General features: G+C 39.8%; 1 long non-coding RNA gene across 1 annotated transcript in view; it reads right to left on the minus strand.

Annotated features, from left to right (window-relative positions):
• Window positions 1-377: 377 nt before the first annotated feature.
• The window catches only part of LOC108282756, a 227,194-nt gene continuing 204,054 nt past the window's right edge, over window positions 378-23,517 (minus strand). The window contains exon 3 of the long non-coding RNA XR_001816572.2: window positions 378-547. This is a non-coding gene — a long non-coding RNA (uncharacterized LOC108282756). The remainder of the gene's footprint in view (window positions 548-23,517) is intronic.

Below are 23,517 nucleotides of genomic sequence, written 5' to 3' on the forward strand. Positions count from 1 at the left end.
CATGCTACTACCACATTTTACATGGATAAACCACATAGATACCTAATAGGTCTCCCTGCCTGTGCTCTTGTGCCCATGTTTGGTTGTCTATTCAGTGGTCTAGATGATATTTTAAAAACATAATGCTGCCTCTGTGAGCAAAATCCTTCAATGATTTTCCATCAGATTCAGAATAAATTCAAATTCCTTATCATAAACTACAAAGCCGTATATGATATTAACATGTGCTCCCTCTCTAACCTAATTCTCAGCATTCCTCCAAAGCTCACTTTGTTCTAGACTCACCGCCTGCCTGTAGTTACCATCCATTGCTACATAACAAATTATTGGAAAACTTAGTGACCAAAACAGTAAATATTGAGAATCTCTCACGGTTTCTGTGGGTGAGAAGTTTGGAAGCAGCTTAGCTGAACTGTTCGAATTCAAAATCTTTCATGAGGTTGCAGTCAAGTTGTCCACTAAGGCTGCTTTCATCTGAAGACTTGATGGGAGGTGGCATATCCACTCGTAGGGTGCCTCACTCACATGATCAGCAAGTTGATGCAAGCTGTTGGAAAAAGGCCTCAGTTATTCTCCCATAAGGACCCCTCTTCAGGACTCCTGTGTGTTCTCATGCATAGCACTGACTACTCCCAAAGTGAGTGATCTAAGAGACCTAGGCAGAATCACCAATGCCTCTTCTCACCTATTAGAGGAAGTTACGCTGTCACCTCTGCCATGCTCTATTGATCACACAGACTAATTCTGTGTCAAGATGGATGGAAAGAGACTATACAAGGGAACACACACCCTGAAGCAAGGACCACTGGGGGTCCTGTCAGAGCCCGGCTATCACACATCTTGCTGTCTTACAGACCTGTATGTGGTAGCTCATCATACTTACTGCTTGTTCCTTCTGAATGAAAAGCTCTCTCCTTCCTTGTTCCCCACTTTTATTCAGTTAATTACTTAATGTTATTTCTTCAAACTAGGCTTTTCACACCACCTTATCTAAAATAGTCTCCCTCTGTTGTTCAAAGGGTAGAAAGTTTCAGCTATACAGCAAGAACAAGTTCTGGAGATCCAATTTACATCATGGTGACTATAGTTGAAAACACTGTGTTGCATACTTGAAATTTACTGAAAGAGTAGATGTTAAATACACACACACACACACACACACACACACAAATGTAACTATGTAAGGTAATGAATATGTTAATTAGCTTGACTGTAGTAATCATTTCACAATGTGAATGTGTGTGTGTGTGTGTGTTTGTATCTATACATATAATGTATATGGGAAAGGATGAAGAGGGCACTGTCAAGACCCACAGTGGAACAGAGGTTGGTTCAGTGGGCCTGCCACTAGAGGCATGGAAGAGCGTATCCTCCAAGGGTCCCTGAGCAGGCAGAACTGCCCTTAGAACGCAACTGAGAGGGGCTGGAGCCAACAAGCCCATGTTCATTGCTTCACTATTCACAAAAGCCAAGATAAGGAATCAACCTTACTGTCCATTGACAAACAAGTAGGTAAAGTGTGGTATATACATAAAATGAAATATTATTCAACCTTAAAAAAGAAGAAAATCCTGCTGTTTGTGACAACATGGATGAACCTGGGACATTATGCAAAGTGAAATAAAGGCAGACACAGAAAGACAAATACTGTATGATCTCATGTATATGTGGATTCTAAAAAAGTTACACTCATAGAAGCAGAGAATAGAATGGTGGTTGTCAGGGAATGGGGGTGAGAAAAATGGGGAGACGTTGGTCACAGGTTACCAAGTTTTTCACTTATAACATGAGTAAGTTCTGGGTATCTAATGTACAGCATGGTGACTCCAGTTAATACTGTATTGTTTATTTGAAATATGCTAAGAGAGCAGATCTTAGGTGTCCTTCACCCTCTTCCCCCACCACATACCCACACACAATGAAAATTACATGTAGGGAAGATGTGTTAATCAATTTAATTGTGGTAATTAGTACATATTACATATGTATGTCAAACTATCATATTGTACTCCTTGAACATACATAATTTTCTTGTTTGTATAAAGTAGCTGGGAAAAGACACATTGCCTGCCTTAAATGTATATAATTTTTGTCAATTATACCTCAATAAATTTGAAAATAAATAAATAAATAATTCTCCTCATCACTATCCCATTACCTTACTTTATCATTTTTCTTAGTAGTTACTAATATGCTCCACAAAGGCAGAGTTTTAGCCTACTTTATCCATTGTTAAATCTCAAGTGTATAAAATAGTGTGCTGTACAAAGTAGATGCTCAGTAAATATCTGTTGAATGAATAGGTGAAAGAACAAAACCCACGTCTTGATACATGAAGAGATGCAGCACTTATCCAAGAAGCAGAGTACAGAGAAGTAAACTAATTCATTTCAAAAATATTTATTGAGCCTAATGAGCAAATTGCTGGATATTCAAAGAGGTCTAAAACAAAATTTCTGGCTTTTAGGGGCCCCTGGCAGAGCGAGTTTTAAATGTTAAGACTCTGAAGGTTAACAGGTTTTTAAGTTGTGTTTCATTGCCTATTGCAGTCATCATCTTTAAACACATTGCCCATCTTACAGCTGAACAGTTTGTATATCAGATGAAGAAGCCCTCTTCTAGCTACAGCAGATTGTGCTGGAGTTAGGCCTCTAACACAGAGGATACTCTCCCGTATGCCAGTGATTCAATCTGTGATTTAAGTGGCTATCACTAAACAATTAATTGAGCGAATAAGATGCTCTGGGAAGTTTGAACAAAGAGTATCAGAAGAAAATTGCAAATATATAGGGGCACTAGAATTCCAGAAACCCTCAGACTAAATTGAGATAGATTTAAGGACATGGCAAGCCAAAGGCCTGTGAGAGCTGAAGTTCTGAGGTAGAGACTGTGAGTAAAGAGAGAAATCTGGAAAAGAGAGGGGAGAAAGGAGCAACAGCATCGACAGATAAAGAGGACCCATGACATACAGAGAATGTGAGAGAGGTGGAAAGAGACAAAAAGATAGATGGTCAGAGCTAAAAGCAAACACAGAGATCAACGGACCAAAACAGGTGGACCCATTCACTCCCAGAGCTGCCCACTTCCCCGTCAGAGGCTTAGTGATGCAGTTTCCCCTGCACTCCTGAGCTCTCGAAAACGTTCAACCAAAATATCTTCTACCCTTGTCTTCCTGAACCAAGTTGAGTTATTCTTTTATTTGAGACTAGAAGCACCCTAATGAAAGCAGGCAGTTTCTAGGGGAGGAGATCTACGTATGCAGATTCCTTCAGGCATGAAATAAAACTCATGGCCCATGCTTAGCAGGTATTCATTTTTCCATGTTCCAGGATCAGTGGGGATAAACTTCCTCTGAATCATCTACCATTTTAAGCATGTCTTCTCTACCATATAGGGCACTCATGGACAGAGCAAGCTGAGATGCAGTTCAAGGCAAGAAGTAGAGTGAAATCAAGTTGGAGTTGACTCTTTCCTTCTAGACAATGGTAGGCAGTGAGTACCTTCAAGACAGCTTGGTTGGTTCCTCCCTGAATTCATTGTGCCATATGCAGATTCTGGCATTCGTGTGAGTATTCAGAAATGACTGAGCAGGTCTGCTTCATGAGGAAACCACAGCTCTAGCATATCTTCACTTCTGTGGCTGCTACTGATAATAGCAATAATCATAATCATAATTACAACACCATTTACTGAGTGCCAGCCTCTGTATTAAGCACTTTGTGTGTTTATTATCTCTCCTAACACGATTGGTTCCTTTCGTGGGTCTTCAATGACTGTAAGATTTTTGTGCCAAAATGATACTATTAGATTTATACTCTCCTTTGCAATGGCACAAATCTTCTTTTTTCCAAGAATAAAAGGCACAAGCTTCCAGTCCCTTTCTCTTCCAGGACTAGCCAGCCTTTGTGGCTTAGACATTAAAAAGTTAGGAAGCCCTGGTTCAGGGAAATGAGATTTAGGATTAGAGTGAGCAGAAGGGCCTCTCTTTAGTAAGATGATAAAATGTTCTATCTAGAACTTTAGTATGACTTTATTATGTTGTTCCAGAAAGCAACGCCAGTTAAATTCTAAATAAAGGAAGTGGTACAGGCTTATGCCCGATTTTTTCAACCCTCACTGTGCATTAGAATTACCCAGGAACTTTTAAAAGAACACACTCCTGGATTCACTAGTGCTGAACATACTTTTATAGCTTGTGACCCAGCGATTCCAATCCTAGAGAGATACTCAACAGAAAAGAAAACACTTTTGATAACCAAAAGATTGATACAAGAATGTTAGTAGAAGCATAATTTATAATAGTCAAGAATGGGAAAGATGTCCATCAACAGCAGACTGGCTAAATGAATCATAACAGATTCACATAATGAAATGTTCTACAGCAACAAGAAGGAACAAATCCCTGATATACTCCACAGTACTGATGAATTCCATAAATACATGAAGCTAGACACTGAAGCATGCGGATCGTATGACTTCATTTATATAAAGTTCAAAAACAGGCAAAGTAAAGCTCTGTTGCTTTTTTTTCTACTTTCAACTCTTTAATCATTGTCATCGATATTTTGGCCACCCCTTTGGCCCCACCCATTGGTAGTCTCAAGTAGGACCAGGATAAAGGAATAACTTTAAGGAGTATGATTCGACAATTCTGAAATCCTTTGACCCGTCATTCAGCTACTTGTGGGTATCATTTCCTAGAAATGGTGAGGAGAGAGCAGTACCTCTGGCCCAGGAGGAACAGCTTCTGCTCATTCTTGGGCTCTGAGACCCTTGTCGCTCACACCTGTAATCCCAGAACTTTGGGAGGCTGAGGTGGGCGGATCACTTGAGGTCGGGGGTTTAAGACCAGCCTGGCCAACATGACAAGAGCCCATCTCTACTAAAAATACAGCAAAAAAATTAACAAGGCATCATGGTGTAATCCCAGCTATTGGAAGACTGAGGCAGGAGAATCACTTGAACCCAAGAAGCAGAGGTTGCAGTGAGCCAGGATCGGGCCACTATACCCCAGCCTGGGCAACAGAGTGAGACTCCGTCTCAAAAATAATAATCATCATCATCATAATAATCTCTGCTGTTTAAAGTCGGGATAATGATTATCCTTGGGGAGAATGGGATGGTAGTAAGTGAAAAAGGGCACAAGAGTCCCCCAGCTTGCTTTTGGTGCTGATGATGTTGTTTCTTCAACTGTGCACTACATACATGGGTGTGTGTTCACTTTGTGACAATATGCTGTGCCACATATCATTGTGCACTTTTCTGTATGTCTGCTACAACTAATCAAAATGTTTGCTTAAAATAATACATGCTGAATCCCCACCCTCAAAGGGTGATGATTCAGGTGTTGTAAAGTAGGTGGAGACCAGATAGTGGCTATTTAAAAAATCTCCCCAGGTGATTCTAATGTCCAACCAACATAAAAACTGCTAAAGCTTTGGTAAGACAGGACTGGATTTGAGTACTGGTTCTGTCAACTGCTGTGAATGTCGCCTTACGTAACCAAGCCCATCTCTGAGATTTGGTTTCCTCATTGTAAAGAAGATATACTGGTGCATAACCCACACATATATTATTTGAATTAAATGAGATAGAATAGATGAGGTTCTTAGCATACTGCAGGCTACCAAGAAAAAGTGTACAGTGAGTGTTAATTATTATTATATTATATAATTATGTTCAATATTGAGAGAAAGTATTTATAGTGCCTTACCCAGGCTTACTTAATACTAAACCCTATTTTTTTATGTTTGTTTCTGCATTTTGTACAATCTCAAGGACTCCAGGCCAATCCTTTCAAGGGACTATGACACTGTGAGCAAAGAAAAGAGGCCCTGCTCTTTCATCACAGGGTGTTGATTAGTTTGATTTCATGTTCCATGGTTATTATTGATCTGGGGAATGACTGATGGTCACTGGTTGTCACTGTCTCATCTTTGCTATAATTGCATGAAATATTTGCCGGGGTTGAGCACCTCTTACTCAGATGCATTAACAATAATTTCCTCAAATGTGTTTCCTTAAAAAAGATTGAATTATTTCCAAAGGTCCTGTGCATCTCCTTTGCAGTGCAGGAAAAAGTGCATCCATAAATTACTCAATTGACACAGATGGGGACCTGAATGGCAGAGCAGTCGGCTGCAAATTCTTCTTCCCAGACACGTCCTGTCTGATGGCGGGGCTGGCAGAGGCTCTGGGGGTGCCACCCTGGTCACGCACAAGCATGACTGGTAGTTCCTCTCAGAGGAGGAAGTGGACAGGCCACTAATCCGTGTCGGGGCTTTCGAGTTTGACAGCAATGACTAAGGCAACTTGAAATTAATTTCTCTGCTGTGATAGCTCTCTATTGCTTTGCCTATCTCCTCATAGCTGGAAAAAAGCTGTGAAAGGAGTCAGAGGAGAAAGAGCACCTGCTAATGCTAACACAAAATTGGATACAAATTCTTGCTGCACCATTTACTGCTTATCTGCTATTTTCTGTCTGACCCTCAGTTTCCTCATCCCTAAAATGGGAACATGCTTGCAGGTCATGTACGTAAAGTCCCTGGCATGTGTGTAATAAACTCCTGTCTGTGGAGTCTGATGCAACCTAAATAACTGGTGCTGGAAGATTTTTTAGAGTTCTGCCTCTACTATTCCCAAACAGCTTAGGTTTCCTAAACAGCACTTATTTCCAAAATATATTATATTCCCTTCAAATAAGGAAACCCCTTTCAAAATGTTTTCTTTGTTGTTCTACCCAATGATTAAAAAAACTGAGTGAATAAGTTAATAGCTGAAATAGCCATAGAAGACTATTTTTAATTTTTTTCTGAGTCAATAAATCAATTATGCTGATTTTACTAGAAGTCAATTTGAATTTTTAAAGTGTTTAATAGTGAAATACTTCCTGGTTACTTTAACAAGCACACTAAAATCAGACCAAAGACGAAATACCATGTATAAGCAAAAATTATATCATCCAGTGCCAATAGACTGTAACATGGAAAAAAAGTAAGGCATTATGCTAAAGCCTGCATTTTCAATTGCTTGTATGAAGTTTAAAATTGGGGGTGATTATTGGATCAAGCATTATGTTAACCATTATGCAGTTTTATGTAACACAATCTTTAAGAAGACTCTATAAGCTATATATTATCATTCCTACTTTACAGATGGAGAAATTAGGAAGGTCAAAAATGTTAAATAAATCCCCTAAATTCACACTGCTAGTAAACATAGAACTTTAAGCCCAAGTCTTCCTGAAGACAAAGTCAAGGCCATTTTCACTTTATTAGACTGACCTGGAGCCTTTAGCATTCTTGGTCAATATGCAGGATGGAATAAATGAGAACAACAACAATTGCTGAAAAATCTTTACATTTTGACATCATTAAGCAAGTGCAGTTTCCCCATGAACTGACTTCTTCAATAGGCTCAACTCCCGAACAGCAAGTTTGGGCATTGATTTATTTAACAAAAATGTATTAATCACCTACTATGTGTCAAGAACTGTACTTGGCACTGGGGCAAAATGTTGAGAAACAGAAGCTCCGTCCCTGTTCCCCTGAAGCTTACATCCACACATGGGGAAGAGAAGAAATGGAGATTAACTCAGGAATAGTATAAGATCATAATTTGAAACTTTGACAAATACTTTTAAGAAAGAAAACTGAGGAGATCTGATTTAGTTTCTGTGTGTAGGTTTGAAAGGGGGGTATCAAGAAATATTTCCCCCAAGGATATGAAAGGAGTGATATTGTGGCGAAAATTTGCAGTGGAATTTAAATATAACTAGACAAGGATTTGGAAAGAAGCCATTCCAGGCAGAAGTAACAGTGTTTGCAAAGATCCTGAACATCACGTATTTGTGATAACAAAGTCATACTAGTATAGCTGGAAAACAGAAAGGAAGGGAAAACATGACAGATTGTATTTTCAAAGATGGCCACAGCAATATCTCCCATCCCACATGCTCTTCCATAATACAATGTTGCCCCCTCCTCATTAAGAGACGGAGACTATTGTCACACATCTCTAAAATCCCAGTGGGTCCCATGATTGATCTGACTAATTAAATGTGATGGATATGGCTGTGGACCATTTTAGATGTAGCTCTTAGCTGGCTTGGCAGCATATGCTTCTTGTTGCTTGGAAGCCAGCTTCCATGCAGGAAGTGTGGCAGCCTTAGAATATCACATGTTAGGGACCTGAAGAATGAGACATCATGGAGTGAGACAAAAGACAAAGTGCACTGAATTACCAGACATGCCTCTACACATGACCAAGAAGAAGCCATGGTGGAAATTGATCTTTCAGGCCCAACTTGCCACACTGATATCAGATGGCTTAGAGATGAGCCACCTAGCTGACCTCTTCTTAAATTCTTGACATCAAAATTATGAGCAAAATCGGTATTTTAAGCCACTACATTTGGGGATGATTGGTTGCAGCAGTAGATACCTAGACCATATATGTGGAAATAAATGACAACCCAAATGAGAAGATACAGGGGTTCTTTACTCAGAGCTTTCTACAGCAAGGAAGCCAGTCAACCTCATTAGTGTTTGACAGACTCAAAAGCAGGCAGGGGAGTGGGAGAGGCTTATAACGGAAAAAATGAAGGGTTCAGGTGCTCTGAGTGGAGGTTGTTGGCTCAAGAAGGTGGAAACATGCATCCTATATGATTGGTTTATGAAGAGTGCTTGACTTTCTCCAGTTGGTCTTGACTTAGAAGTGGGGGCAAAGATAAAGGAAGTGGCAAGGATTAACCAAGTTCTGACCATTTTGGGCTGATTGCTGCAGAGGTTGTGGGTCAGAGTTCTACTGCTGATATGGTTTAGCTGTGTCCCCAGCCAAATCTCATCTCAAATTGTAGCTTCTATAATTCCCATGCGTTGTGGGAAGGACCTTGTGGGAGATTATTGAATCATGGGGCGGTTTCACCCCGTACAGTTCTCGTAGTAGTAAATAAGTCTCATGAGATCTGATGGTTATAAGAGTTTTCTTCTTTAGTTTGGCTCTCATTCTCTCTTGGCTGCCACCATGCAAGACATGCCTTTCATCTTCCACCATGATTATGAGGCATCCTCAGCCACATGGAACTATGAGTATCTTAAACCTCTTTTTCTTTATAAATTACCCAGTCTCAGGTATGTCTTTATCAGTAGCATGAAAACGGACTAATACAACTGCCAAATGTGATCTGGCCACTTGCCATTTCTATATTCAGTATCTAAGGCATCATGAGGCAGGGTGAGGCTGCAGGGGTAAACAAGAAGCAAATATCTTTTCCTTAAGAATTTTAGGCTTCATTAAGAATATTGTTCCAGATGTGCCAATTGAAATTGACTTGTGTTTGGCATACAGACACTTAACGTGCAAAAGAGGTGAAGAAGTTAAAGAGAGGACACAAAACATGTATTCAGGAACCATGATGCCAAATACCTGGAAATTAATTAGTGAGGTGGTCGGGACTTGGGAGATTCAGAAAGACGTGGGATGTGTCTGAGCCAAGCAAGCAACATGGGATCCAGAAGTGAAGAACAATGTATGACCCAATAAAACGTCATCAGAAAAAGGCATCAGGCCCTAGGCTTGGGCCTGTTAATTTACTCATTTGACAAATGCTAAATTTGCCTTTTTTACAGGTGAGGGACTTTTTTAGTGCTGGAGACAGGCCGTAAAACAGAACAAACCAAGTCCCTCCTCTCATGAAGTCTGTAATTTAATGGCGAGGGAATAGATAATAAATATGTAACAAATCAATACCAAGCGAACTATGAAGAAAATAAATAGTGAGTCTGGACAGAGAGTGACTGGAGGGTGGGGTGGCAGCTGTGGATTAATTTAGGAAGGGCAATCCAGGAAGGCTTTCTAAGGAGATGGCACTAAATGGTGAGAGAGAGCCATGGATGCTAAGGTCTAGGGGAAGACCCAGGGAAAGAGCACCACAGACAGACAAAACAGCAGTGCAAAAGTCCTGAGGCTGGAAGAATCTGAGTATATTTAAGGGCCTGAAAATAAAGCTGTTGTGTCTTGAGAATTGTGAGGCAGAAGTCAATAAATACAAAATGAGGTTAGGTGAGGGCCAGATCATAGTGGGCATTATAGTCCACTGCGAGGAGTCTGGATTTTATTTAAATACAATTCAAGGCCATTGGAGAGCGTTATGCTTGGGAATAAATTGGACTAAGGAGTGTGATTAGATCTAACTTACACTTTTAAAAGCTCACTTTCCTGGTTTTCCAAGAATAACCTTTAAAACATGCTACAGTGGTTGTGAAATTCGGAGAAAACCATAGATTCCAACAAGAGAACAGACAGGGCATAACCCTAGAGGTGGTGAGGCACTTACAGATATTATCAAGGTGTGGGAAGATGGTGACTCAGTTTCTAGATATAGGACACAGGTGTTAGAGGAGAAATTTAAAGACCCAGTGGATGGACACTGTGACTCACACCTGTAATCCGAGCACTTTGGGAGGCTAAAGTGGGAGAACTGTTTGAGGCCAGAAGTTGGAGACCAGCCTGAAAAATGCAGTGAGACCCCCATCTCAACTAAAAAATTAAAAATAACTGAGCATGGTGGCACATGTCTATAGTCCTAGCTACTGGGGCATCTGAGGCAGGAAGATCCCTTGAGCCCAGGGAATGAAGACTGCAGTAAGCCATGACCATGTCACTGCACATCAGCCTGGGTGTCTTAAAAAAAAAAAAGGAAAAATGTCCAGCCACCAAACCACAGCCTAAATTCAAAGTGACTCTCAATTATATCATTAGAAACATAGCTATAATTTATTCAATACACTATGTGCCAGAAAATGAAACATACTGCCTTGTTGAATCTTCACAATGAAGTTAATACTATTATCTCCATTTTACAGATGAGAAAACTGAAGCTCAGAGAGTTAAAAAGGCATGTTCAAGTTTTCACAGTTTGTAAATTGCTGTGCTGAGATGCAGACACAACTTCTGCAGCCCGTATTCTTAACTACTATGCATATTATTTTCTTAAGCAAGATAGGCTTTGATATTTAGTCACCTGAATAATGAAAGCAGCTGCAGTAAATGCCCCTAGTCACATGACTAAGGCCATTCTCTGCCCTCAAACCTGGGACAGGTCCATGGTGCTGGTCAGAAGACCCAGTTATAAAGGGAGGATGAATGTGGTGACCAGGAATTGGGCAGGTTCCAACTATCAGGCTCTTGTCTAACTTAAAAAATCATCACCAACAATACATAAAGAATCCAAATTTGGAAACGATTGAATTTCTCAGCTGCAGCCATTGCCCGCCTGTAGCCCCCGCATGTGCACATGCATACAGATATGCACATATCCGCCTCTGCATATGCCCGGAGATAGGTACGGCACGTGTGCATTCTTTTCAGTTTTGCAGAAGCAGCAGATGGATAATTGCAGCCCCTAAGTGCCTAATCTGCTCTCCGGGACACGGGCAGATTTCTGAGCCAACAAACTTAATTGAACTTTCTATTCCAGCTGGAAAAGGTTACAGAGTTGCTGTGCACACAGCACAGGCAGAATGAAAAGGTCAGCAGCTCAGTCCTCTTTGTAATGGATTGACCAAAGGCATATTGTTTTCTTTTTCTTTCTTTTTTCGCTTTTTTTTCTATTTTTTTTTCCAGAAATATTTCTCACAACCACTGGATTGTAAAACTTAGTTAGCCACGTGGTGTTTCCCTTCTCCAGCATTTAATGATGTTCATATAATGCTGGCACTGTCTCTGGTCCTCAGAAAGGTTGCTTAAGCCTGTATTTGAGAGAAAGCAAAGCATTTATTTAAAGGTAAGTACCTAGTCTTTTAAAAGCTCCTTAAACACATGCTCAAAGACTCTCTACAGCAGTACATCTCAAACTTTAGCATGTGTACGAATTACTCTGCAAGCTCTTGAAAACACAGAGTCCTGGGCTCATCCCCCAGAGATTCTGAATCAGATCAGGAGAGAGCCTGAGAATTTGCATTTTTAATAAGCTCTGAGATGATGCTGATGCTGCTGGTTCCAGCACCAGATGTGAGCACTCCTGCTCTACAATCCTATCTCAACTGAAACTTCTGGCCTTTTGTATCATTAAGTGTATTAGTAACAGCACTGTATCCTAAAAGATGGAAGAGAAGAGAGCCTGTTCAAATAAATGTGTGCTGGTGAGACCACTCAGAAAATGAGGTTCCATTCTGAGTGCCACATTTTAAGAAGCCCATTGGAAGCTGGAGTCTGTCCACAGATACATGACACAGAGGCAATGTGGTGACATTGAAGCCAGACTTTAAACGATGGGTACAATTTGAACATGTTGTGTTCTGGGGGCAGGCAGAGGATGCATGGAATTCTACAAAAGACTAAATAACTTTTTTAGCTGAAGAGGAGAGAAATTTTGAGAAACACGATTCCTGTCATCAAATACCTGCAATGCTGTTATGCAAAACAGGGATTAAGTTTTGTCACTGCAACTTGAGGCCAAAAACAGAAACTTGGGGGAGAGGAGGGATAAATTTTCATTCAATATAAGGAAGCAGTATAAGAAAGCAGTTTATAATAACTAAAGTTGAGAATTGACTATGGCATGAGAGAGTTAGCTCCCTGTCATTGGGAGTATCCAATCAGAGACTGAGGAACTACATACTGGGAATTGAGGCATTACATAGAAAGTTGTACTAGACAGTTAATTTCTCCCACAGTATTCTACACACAATTAGTGTTCAGTAAATGTCCAAATAATATATCTCTTGATTTGCTGGTCTTGCTTCCTATAGTATTTCTCAAATGAGTCCCTCATGACCTCTTACTTGGATTCTTGCAGTAACTTTTGATATGGTTTCCTTGCTTCCAGTTTTGCCTGCCATTAAACTCATCCTTTACATAGCTGCCAGATAATCTATTAAAAATGCAAATATGACCATGTCATCCTGTGGATAATTTCATCCTCTGCTTAATACCCATAGCTGTTTAGCTGTTTGGATAAATTCATCTTCTGCTTAATACCCTTAACTGTTTTTCCATTGTCTATAAAATAATTGTCACTTTTCCTCACATGACATACAGGGCCTCTGTGACCTAGACAACATTTATGTGTCAGGTCTCAATTCTTGCTACTCTTTCCTCAGGTGAAAGTAGCTGACTTGGATTTCGTCTTATACACGGCCTGTTGCTTAGTCTCTCTGCTTTTGCTTAGCATATATTGTCTGCCTGGAATGTCTTTGTCTTTTTTTCTTCACACAGCTAACTCTTATCTACCTCCCAAGACCTAGTTCAGGAGATGTCCTAATATGGCTTGGCTGTGTGTCCCCATCCGAACCTCATGTTGAAGTGTAATTCCCAATGCTGGGGGAGGGAACTGGTGGGAGGTGATTGGATCACGGGGGTGGATTTCCCTTTTGCTGTTCTCGGTGAGAGTGACTGAGTTCTCACAAGATCTGATGGTTGAAAAGGGTGTGGCACTTCCCTCTTCACTCTTTCTCTCCTGTTTCATCATGGTAAGACGTGCTTGCTTCCCCTTTGCCTTCTGCCATGCTTGTAAGCTTCCTGAGGCCTCCCAGCCATGTTTCCTGTAACAGCCTGCAGAACTGCAAGTCAATTAAACCTCTTTTCTTCATAAATTACCTGGTATCGGGTAGTTTTTGTTTGTTTTTTGTTTGTTTTGTTTTTCAGATGGAGTCTCACGGTTCCCGGTGTGGTGTGACATGATCTCGGTATGCAGTGGCAGTATCTCAGCTCACTACAACCTCTGCCTCCTGGGTTCAAGTGATTCTTACACCTCAGCCTCTCAAGTAGCTGGGACTAGAAGCATGTGCCACCACACCTGGCTAATTTTTGTATTATTAACAGAGATGGGGTTTCGCCATGTTAGCCAGGCTGGTCTCAAACTTTTGACCTCAAGTGATCCACCCACCATGGCCTCCCAAAGTGCCCTTATTACAGACATCAGCCACCATACCCAGCCTCAGGCAGTACTTTATAGCAATGTGAGAACAGACTAATACGTGTCTCATAGAGGAAGCCTTCCAAATACCTGAGGTTGGGATCAAAATTAGGAAGCATGCAGCCTGTGATTCAGAGATGAGTTAATTTGCTCTGATAATTATCACATTAAGGTGGAAGAAAAAGTTGTTTTCAACTGCAGAATAAGGAAATATATTCCTACAAAAATATAATGGAATCCCAAGAGGTGATTGTGTGTGTGTGTGTGTGTGTGTGTGTGTGTGTGTGTTTTAAGTATCACTTGTTAAAGTGGCTGTACATATAATGCCTATGGGGAACAGGGTGAACCTGGCCAGATGGAGACTGTGGAAATTACAGAAGGAATGGCCATCCCAAAATCTGCCTTTTCTGCACTCTGATGTGTTGTTACCATGCATATAGGAATGTGAGTGAGCCCAGTATTTCTAGATTTTATCTTTCAAAAGAATACAAAATCCAGGTTTTTATAGAAAACCTCATAATTTTAAAATGCTTTTAAAGTATTTGTTTTTCAACACTGCATGATTCAGATACACTATCAGCAGGGAAGGTATGGCTCATAGATTGCTATTTTGCAACCTCTTGTTTGAAGGCTTTTCCATGCAGGTGTTTTAACCTGCCTGTTATTCACCTGGCTGCCTCCACAGGCACAAGAACAGGTGAGAACTGTTCGTTTTTCTCTATCCCCAGGTGATGGGGGTCAGAAAAAAAAAACTAGTTTTTAAATTCACACGTTGCTTCTATTCAGATCATCTCTAACCTACAATATTCAGACTCTCCTTTCTTTTTCCATGCCTCAGTTTCCTCGACTGTTAAGGGAATCTTAATTTCCATTCTGTGTATATTGAAGAGTGTTTGTAAAATTAAATGAGACCGCTGAAGTGAAATTGTTTTTATAAAAATAGAACATCTGCATACAAGGCAACAAAACCCTGTGTTTCCTATGGCAGAGGCACCTATGTTTCTCACACTGTACTTCCTAATGGCTAGTTCCAATCTAAGAAAAGAATGAGGCCACTTTCCGGCAATAGTATCTTCTGTTTCTCATAAATACTTTGGTGTAAGACAGGCTGGTTCACCAGGTAAAGTTAAAGATTGATTGGTAACTGGAATCCGAATTCAGAGATCAACTGAAAGGACACATGTACCTTTCCTTCCCACGCTGTTGACTGAACCCTGGTTTAATATGTCACATGTCCTCCCACACAGAGCTCTGCCAGACTACAGGGATTCTTGTCAATTGTTTTTGTTTTTGTTTTCTTACTTTGGAAAAATAAAGACATAGAGGAGACTATCAGTGTAAGCCAGTTGCTTATACTAGGGTAGCTGCAGCTGACAGTTAACCCCCTCCTCCATGGCTGAAATAAAAAACTGAGACGAAGCCTTCCTAGAAAACAGGGCTGCCAGCAATTCCAATACGAATTACAAATGTGTTGAATCTACACAGCTGATAGGTTAAAAGCATGGGCTCTGAAGTAATGCTTAGTCAGGGATTAACTCTTACTTTCTTGATAGAAACTTGTGTTTGCTAGATTACCAAAACAAACAAACAAAAAGGCTGCAGGTCTTCACTTCTCACTATATTCATGCCCTTGTGACTTCATAGCTCCTCGCATCAATAGGAAGAGTCTGTTTCCCCACTTCCTTGAATCTGGACTTACCAATAGAATGTGGTAGAAGCAACACTGCACCAGTTCGAAGCCTAGGGCTCAGAATAACTTGAAGGGGATGGTGGCTGTTCTCCTGCCACTCCTCCTCCTCCTTTTCCGTCTCCTTTTCCTCTGTCCGTCTTTCTCTCTGCACACAGGTAAACTGAATCCTGCCACTGCCATAAGGGCAACCCTAGGCTCACCTGCTAGATGATGAAAGCTGTGAGATGGTCACCTTTATCACCCAGCTGACAGCCAGACAATGAAAGACATGTGAGTAGGATCATCCTAGACCAGCCAGTTCCCAGCTGACCTGCCATCTTACTGAAGAGGCATGAGTGAGCGCAGCCAAGATTAGTAGAGCCTTGCTTGGATCAGCAGAACCACCCAACTGAGAAGACTTATGAGAGATAATAAATGTGTATTGCTTAAGCCATTGAGATCTAGAGGTGGTTTTACATGCAGCAATATGTAGCTAACACAGACCCTAAGTAAGTTAGAGATTTTCCTGAGTCTTGATTCCTTTGCTCACACCACAAAGAACTATAGTAAGTATTCCATGAATGGTTATTCTCACTAAGGGATTCTATTTGGAAAAATTTTATTGAAGTTGCATGTTTAAAAGCATCGCATCTTCTGAATGCCCTCCTCCACAAACTATACTCCCCCATACTACACACACAAGACAAATTTAGTGAAGCATCACTGTAAATGTAAAGTTTCATCAAGTACTTAGGAATAACTGTACTTAACTCTAACACCATCAGCAAATGACAAATAAGAATTATAATGCCCATTTCCTTGAAAGAAAATGGGACAAAATAAGACACATCACTGTTCCTGCTGCAGAACTAGGATTGGAGTTTTAAGCTCTACACTGTACCCAGTTTGGTAATTAGTGACTTGAGAGGCTAAATCTTTTCAATCTTTGGGATAGAAAAAGGCTCTGTCAAAAATAAGGCCTTGTAGTGGGCTCCAATATATTTTGGAAATTTCCAGAAAGACCTGTGGATGCAACCATTTCTATCATATTGTCTGCTCCAAAAGGCTTCTCTCTGTGCAGCCCTGCCTTGCATGCCATGTCTTGCCACATGTAATTCAAGACCACAGATAGGAAGGAAGGAAGGAAGGAAGGAAGGAAGGAAGGAAGGAAGGAGGGAGGGAGGGAGGGAGGGAGGAAGGAAGGAAGGAAAGAAAGAAAAAGAAAGCAAGCAAGCAAACTCGCTCCTCCTTCTTTGCCTCTCCCTCATGAGCCGAATTCCAATCTCTCAAATGATTCTGATCTCCTCCAATGAAGCCAGCTTTTTGCATAGCAGGTCACACCACTTCTTCTCCAGAGATAATGACCTACCCAATGACCTACTGGTAACACTTTCCTGTTTCAGTCACATATGTTGCCATTTCCTCTTCCAGGTCTTTGTTAGACATAGCTAGCCAATCACAGTGTTTCCTTCTCTTGGAATTCAGAATTGACCTCAGAATCCTTCAAAATAGAAGCAGCAGCAACAACAATGTAATAACAACAAACAAACACTTACATAACACTCACTCCTTGTGAGACACCTGGGGCTTTTAATAGATTAATTTGGTTAGTCCTCACAGCAACCTTATGAGGTAAGTATTCATATTATTCTTATTTTTCAGATAAGAAAACTTAAGCACAAGATTGAGTAAGTTGCTTAAGGCCATACATGGTAAATAAACTAGAAAACTGGGATGAAGACTTAAGCAATTTGGATGCAGAACCTGTGCTTTTAATCATTATGCTATTCTAAGAAAACATCCCAGAAAACTGACTTGTCAATCGTTGATGTTTACAGAAGTGATGAATGCAATGAAACCTTTTTGCTTTCATGATTATAGAACACTTTTCCTAAAAGGTGTACTTTTGGAGTACACTTCATTTATCTCCTCATTTTTACAGATGGAGGAACTGAAGTCTAGAAGAGTAAAATGGTTTGTCTCAGATAAACATATTTGGAAAGTATGTTTAGCAGGAAAAGAATCATTCTGGTGACTTGTGAATCTGATGCTATTGGCTATTAACTCTCATAATAGCTATAATTTATTGAGCGTTCATCATGAGCCAGATTTTGTGCTAAATGCTTTACATTCACTTTCTCATTTAATTCATAAAAACTCTAGGCTGAGAAAACTGGAGCTCAGAGAGGTAAAGGAATGGCCCAAGGTCATGTAGCTAGTAATGAGAGGAGTATAGATTGTGGTCTTCTTCTGGCTGACTCCAAACCTCCTGGGTTTAACTACTTTGCAACATCGGATAATAAGGTTATCTGATGGAAATAATGCTACTACTTCTGACGGAGACAAAACCAGATATTTGTTGTTACTTTATAAATTATTTTATTATTGTTGATACCCTGAAAAGTCTAAGGTTTCACCCCACTGACCTTCACAGAATGGAATAGAATACCATTTTAAACCATGGATAATTAGATGTCATGTGCAGGAAAACATTCATAGAAATGTATCAATTGCATATCTCAAAAAAAATTGCAGAGGATTAGAGGAGAAGAATTTCCAAGTAATCCAGAAATATGGAAATAGAATTCAAGGTCAAATAAAATCCTTTTGAATCCATAGGCAGAAATCAATGGGCACAGTGTTCCTGGGAAATTAAAGTGTAACTCCATGAAGTCAAGAATCTTGTTCTTAAGTTCTGTTTTCTGACTTCCTCTCCGACAACTGGCACACTATAGGTGCTAACAAAGTTCAGAACTTAAAGAGGCTTAATGGTATCAAAGCCAACACTCTCATTCTACAGTTACAGGAATAAGTCCTAGAAAGATAAAGTGACATTCCAAACAAACGTCTCTATATTCCAAGCTCGAAGCACAGCCACTAGAATGAAGTTGAGATAAAAGAGGAAACAAGAAGGAACTATTTCCAATCATAATACTTGGGTTAGGGTGCATTAGAGGCCATCTTATCTGACTCCTCAACTGATGCTTAAATCCTTGTCATATTTTCAGCCAAAAAGTTATCCAAACTCTAGATAAACTCTGGGAATTGTTGGGGATGGTTCTAGGTCAACTTGGGCAAAAGTAAATAGTGAATAGCAAAACCTCTCAAAAGCATTGGTTTTTTCCTCAACTTTGGCTTTCACTTTTATGTTGTGAAGCAATTAAAATATATTCTCTATTACAATAGGCTGAGCTGATTTAAAAATATATCCTGTAAAATGTCTAGTTCTTTAGTTTGAATTCTTTCTCATGGATGGTTCAGTGTTTCCCACCCAATATTCTTCTCCTAGCTGGAGACCATTATTGTTGATGGAAGAAAAGCTAACAAGAGAGAAGTTCATTCCAGATTCCACAGATCATCGAGTCCTTGGCTTCTACCATGAGCCTGCTAATTTCAGAGCTAAGAATTGCTCAGGAGGCATTGAGCCATGGCTACCTAGTGTCTTTAGAATTACAAGACCATAGCCAGTTAGTGTTGGAATGAACCTTGGAGATAATTTGGTTCTGGCCTCTCATCTTGCAGATGGGGAGACAGAAGGTTAAGTGCATTGCCCAAGGTCACACAGCTGGTTAATGGCAGAGTTGGACTAAGATCTTAGCTCTCCAGACTCCTGGTCACATTGTCGGTCCACTCCCTCCTGCTGCCTCCTCAGGCTGCTCAGCTGTCACCAAAGCAGCTGTAGCATTTGCTGCTCCCTAACCAGCTCCTGGAAACAGAAAGGGAAGCCTTTCTTTCCTGTCTCTCATAGCTCTAATTTGTCATTCCCTTCCATCTAGTTCACAGGGTTCTTTATGGTCTGATTGCATCTGTGAAACCAAGGATAGCTTTTGATTATTACTCTGTAGCAGTTGCTTATACCTAGTTGGGTTTATTGTATAATGCAGTAGGCAGATCTTCCTATTTAAGAACAATTTTAACAGATAAAATCATGAGTTTCACATAAATATGAAATGAACACATGTCAAAATTTTATTTAACTCATGAATTAATGAGGGAACCAATAAGATGTTGCAAACCACTAAAAGGAGAATTTGAGGAACACCCATAGGCAACCAGGAGGCTGACACAGATTTACAAATAGGTGCAAAAGTGATCGATATCCAGAGAGCAATAATCAGTTGCATTTTCCACTGGACAAATTTACATTCCTAGGGAATAATAATCATTTGCATTAATATTAGTTTTCCTCAATTTATGAAGTGGTAAAATAGCTCAAAGACAATGAAATATGGCCCAACATAAAGACAATATCTATAACCCTGAATAGACTAGGCAAAACCTCCAATAACCTTTTTGCCCTTTGAAAAGTATTTCACCAATTTTCTGACAGTAAATGATGACAACTTTTCCCTCGATTACGATATCACTGAATCTCTCCAGGTAGAAAATAAAGTGGGCCACTGTCATTCTTACATGTCCTATCCCCGTGCCTCATTTGCTCACCCCTCTGGAAGCACATCACATGGCTGGATCTCATGAGTCTTCCACAGTTTTTCTCTCAATCGGCTGTCAAGATGGTAAAGGGTTTGAACAACTGGACATAAGCCTTCCTTTCAGCTTTCTATGGCTGTATAACCTTAGAGAAATCACTTGACCTCTCTGAGTCTCAAATTCCTTGTCTGTAAAATGGTTATTATGGTTTCGGCTTCACATTATTCTAATGGAGTTATGGAATTAGACCATGTTTTCTTAAGCTGGGTTTTCAGGGACATATGGTAGACATGTCCTTGAAATATATAAATAACATATATGTTATTTATAGATAAATAACATTTATTAAAATGAAAGTTCACTCGAAGGAATATAAAAGCATATGTGAATATTTATTAAAAAGAGAACACCTTATCTTATGCACAGTAACTAGCATAAGTAAAACAAGAAAGCAATGGAAGGTGTTGGAAAGCTTCATAGGGTTCTTTCCTTTGCTCAGGAATAGGAAGTGCGTCTGATTCTCAAAAAACCAGAACCAGAAACTAGGATGTGTATTTTCTCTTTTTCTATCCAAGGCCACACGGTTCTTCATGTCTGTTTCTTCCTGCTTGTTTGCTCCACACTTCTCTCCATTAGTCCATATTCCTTGGCCAGATCTTTCACTTATGCCACATTCGTCACAAACTTAGCACAGATGGTGGTCTGAGTTGCTCAGTGGACAAGAGCCTGCTGATCCTTATCTCATTGACTCACCTGTATCCCAGTTTCAAATTTCCAGGAGAGAGAATTGGAATGGCACAGCCCACACTTTGGGTTGGTTTTCTCATTGTATTCCTATCAGGTCTAATCAGCTTTGACCATAGACTGCCAGGTCATGTAGTACTAGCTAGGTAGAGAAGACCGCTTCTGTGGGAGAGGAGAACATTTCAGGTACTCCAAGTAAGGCAAACTACCGTATATTTCCATATGCCAACTTAGACCACTCGATATTCTTCACATCACTATAAAGGAAATGGTTTTCAGGTGGAGAACAAGGAGGGGGGCAGTCCCCACAAGAAACGTAAATTCTCACTATAATTCATTAATATTCCAATTATTTATAGCATGTCCATTTTAGAGCTCAGGGGAATTTCTCCAGACAAATGATTATGTTCTTCCATCCAGAAAACAGAATTTACATGTGCTTGTTGCCAACAGCTGTCTAGCTGAGACGCTCTACCCAGCCACTGCCTTGGAGGCTTTGGGGTGATTTTTTATGTATCAGGATTTGATTGTGTCTGGGCTACACCCTCTGACATCCCTGTAAACCAGTGAGAAATCTTGGTTTAATAGCATTTGACTGGAGGTTGGACACAAAGGAGATTGTGATATAAATATCTAGGGGCATTACTATTAACTCCATCCATTGAATGGCATTGAAAAAAATATGCTATAAGTCTTCTTCCAGAGCATATGCACTGGAAAAAAGCATTCTGTGTGAACTCATGTGAGTGCCTTTAGGTAGCTTATACAAAGCTAAGTTGAAGGTTGGTGATGTATGCTGAGTTTAAAAGGGTCATTGGCAGTTTAAAAATAATTTAGGAGATAATTTAGTATTCAGACTTTTCCAAAAATGATTGCATGGGATGGTAGAATAAATATGGCAAAAATCTTGTTGGGGAAGAGCTTCTGTTTGGAGTGGTGGGGAAAGCACTGAGCTAGTTAACAGAAGACCTGTGCTCAAGTCTTGGCTCTGACACTTCCCAGACTCAGGAACTTGAGAAAGTCACTTAATATGAGTTCTATTGTGTGTAAAATGAAGGCAATGCTTCTTGTGGATTATTGGATTATTATGGATTATTGTGGGAATCAAAGCCAATAGGTCAACAGGTGTGAAAGAACAAGCAGCCAAGTTCTATAAAAACATAAAAGTTTTAAATTCATCATCTAATTGTACTGTCAGGACAAGTGAAGACCTAGAGAAATCAAGTGACTTGAAAAATGTCAAATAACCAGCTGGTACTGTCTGGCTGTATAACTCGCTTCTCTTGGCTCTCAAGTCAAAGTCAACAAAGTGCTACCTTTGTGACCCTCACGACCTGCCAGCTACCTGATCCCATTTATGGTAGCATAAAGTAGTGCCTAAAGGACTTGAAATCAGACCTTGACTTGGGTGCTAGTACTTACTAGTTGAGGTAATAGTAGATCAGCTGGTTAATCTTTATGAACATCTATCTGAAAATAGGTACAATAATAATAGAAAACTCATACAGTTTTTCCCCCAATCTCTAATCTTTCCCTGTACTTTGCTGAATCAAACTTGGTCCAGATTATCTCTTAACTTGGAACCCTTTCCCAATATTTTTGCCTATGAAAACCTTATTTTCCCCTAACTCATAGAGTCATCTATTATTCACATGTAAATTGTTAAGTACAGTGTTTCAAATAAAGTTAATGCTCAATAAATGTTAATTATTAGGATGGAGGAGAAAGAAGAAAGAGAAGTTTTGGAGAGAGAAAAAAAGAAACTTTTTTTTGTAACTTTAAGTTAACATATTTTCTTCTGGGAAGCAAGAGTAAAGTAAGGTTGCCACATCGTTCAAAGCTGAGTCTACTGATGTAGACAGAGCATAAGGATTATGTAGCATCTTGTGTCCTCGAGCCTAAGTCAGCCCAGAAGCAAGTATAGAAGAGGTCAGGACATGGGCTGGTTTTCTTAAAAAAAATTTTTTTTTAACTTCCTACAGAGTTATGTTAAAACTCTTTCACCTGCCAAAATGATTTGACTTTGACCAATGCAACATCATCTATGTCACAGGCCTCCCCTTCTCTTTCCAAATCAACAAACTTATGCTACAATCACAATAGATTTCTCCCGTTCTCTAACCCTCCCCTGTACTTTGCTGAATCTAAATTTGGTCCAGATTATTTCCGAACTTGAAACCCTTTCCCAGTATTTTTTGCCTATAAAAATCTTATTTTTCCCCCAAGGCTAAGTTTGCATGTCACTGTTTCATTAAAATCCACCCTAACCAAGACAATTGAATCCTTATCTTGTATTATCATCCATCATATTCCTTTATTTAGAATGTCTTATTATGCATACTTGTCTTTCCCTATAATGCTATGAGATCCTTAAGGACAAAACCTACATATACTTCATCTCTCTGTTACTTGAAATGCTCAGTATGAGGTTTTGCATCTAATAGATGTTAAATATAAATTAAATTGAGTTAAAATTTATTTTTGAATGTTTCAAAGAAATGTTGAGTTGTAGGAAAGTTACACATGTATGATTTAGTCTCTGCCCAAACTTGAGATGATATCCCCTGAGAAAAACAAAGCTCTAAACTAGTTGCTCAAAAGTGAGTATTTTTTCTAGCAATTAAGTTAGCTACTACTTATTGACAACTTGTCAAGCACCAGTTGCTATTCTGCCATCTCTTGGTTAGCTCTTAAAACAATTCAGTGAGGTAGTTTCTACTACTACCTCATGTTCTAGACTAATAAACTGAGATCT

The sequence above is a fragment of the Cebus imitator genome, unplaced genomic scaffold, assembly GCF_001604975.1.
Source record: "Cebus imitator isolate Cc_AM_T3 unplaced genomic scaffold, Cebus_imitator-1.0 Scaffold250, whole genome shotgun sequence".
In the NCBI taxonomy this organism is placed as follows: Eukaryota; Metazoa; Chordata; class Mammalia; order Primates; family Cebidae; genus Cebus; species Cebus imitator.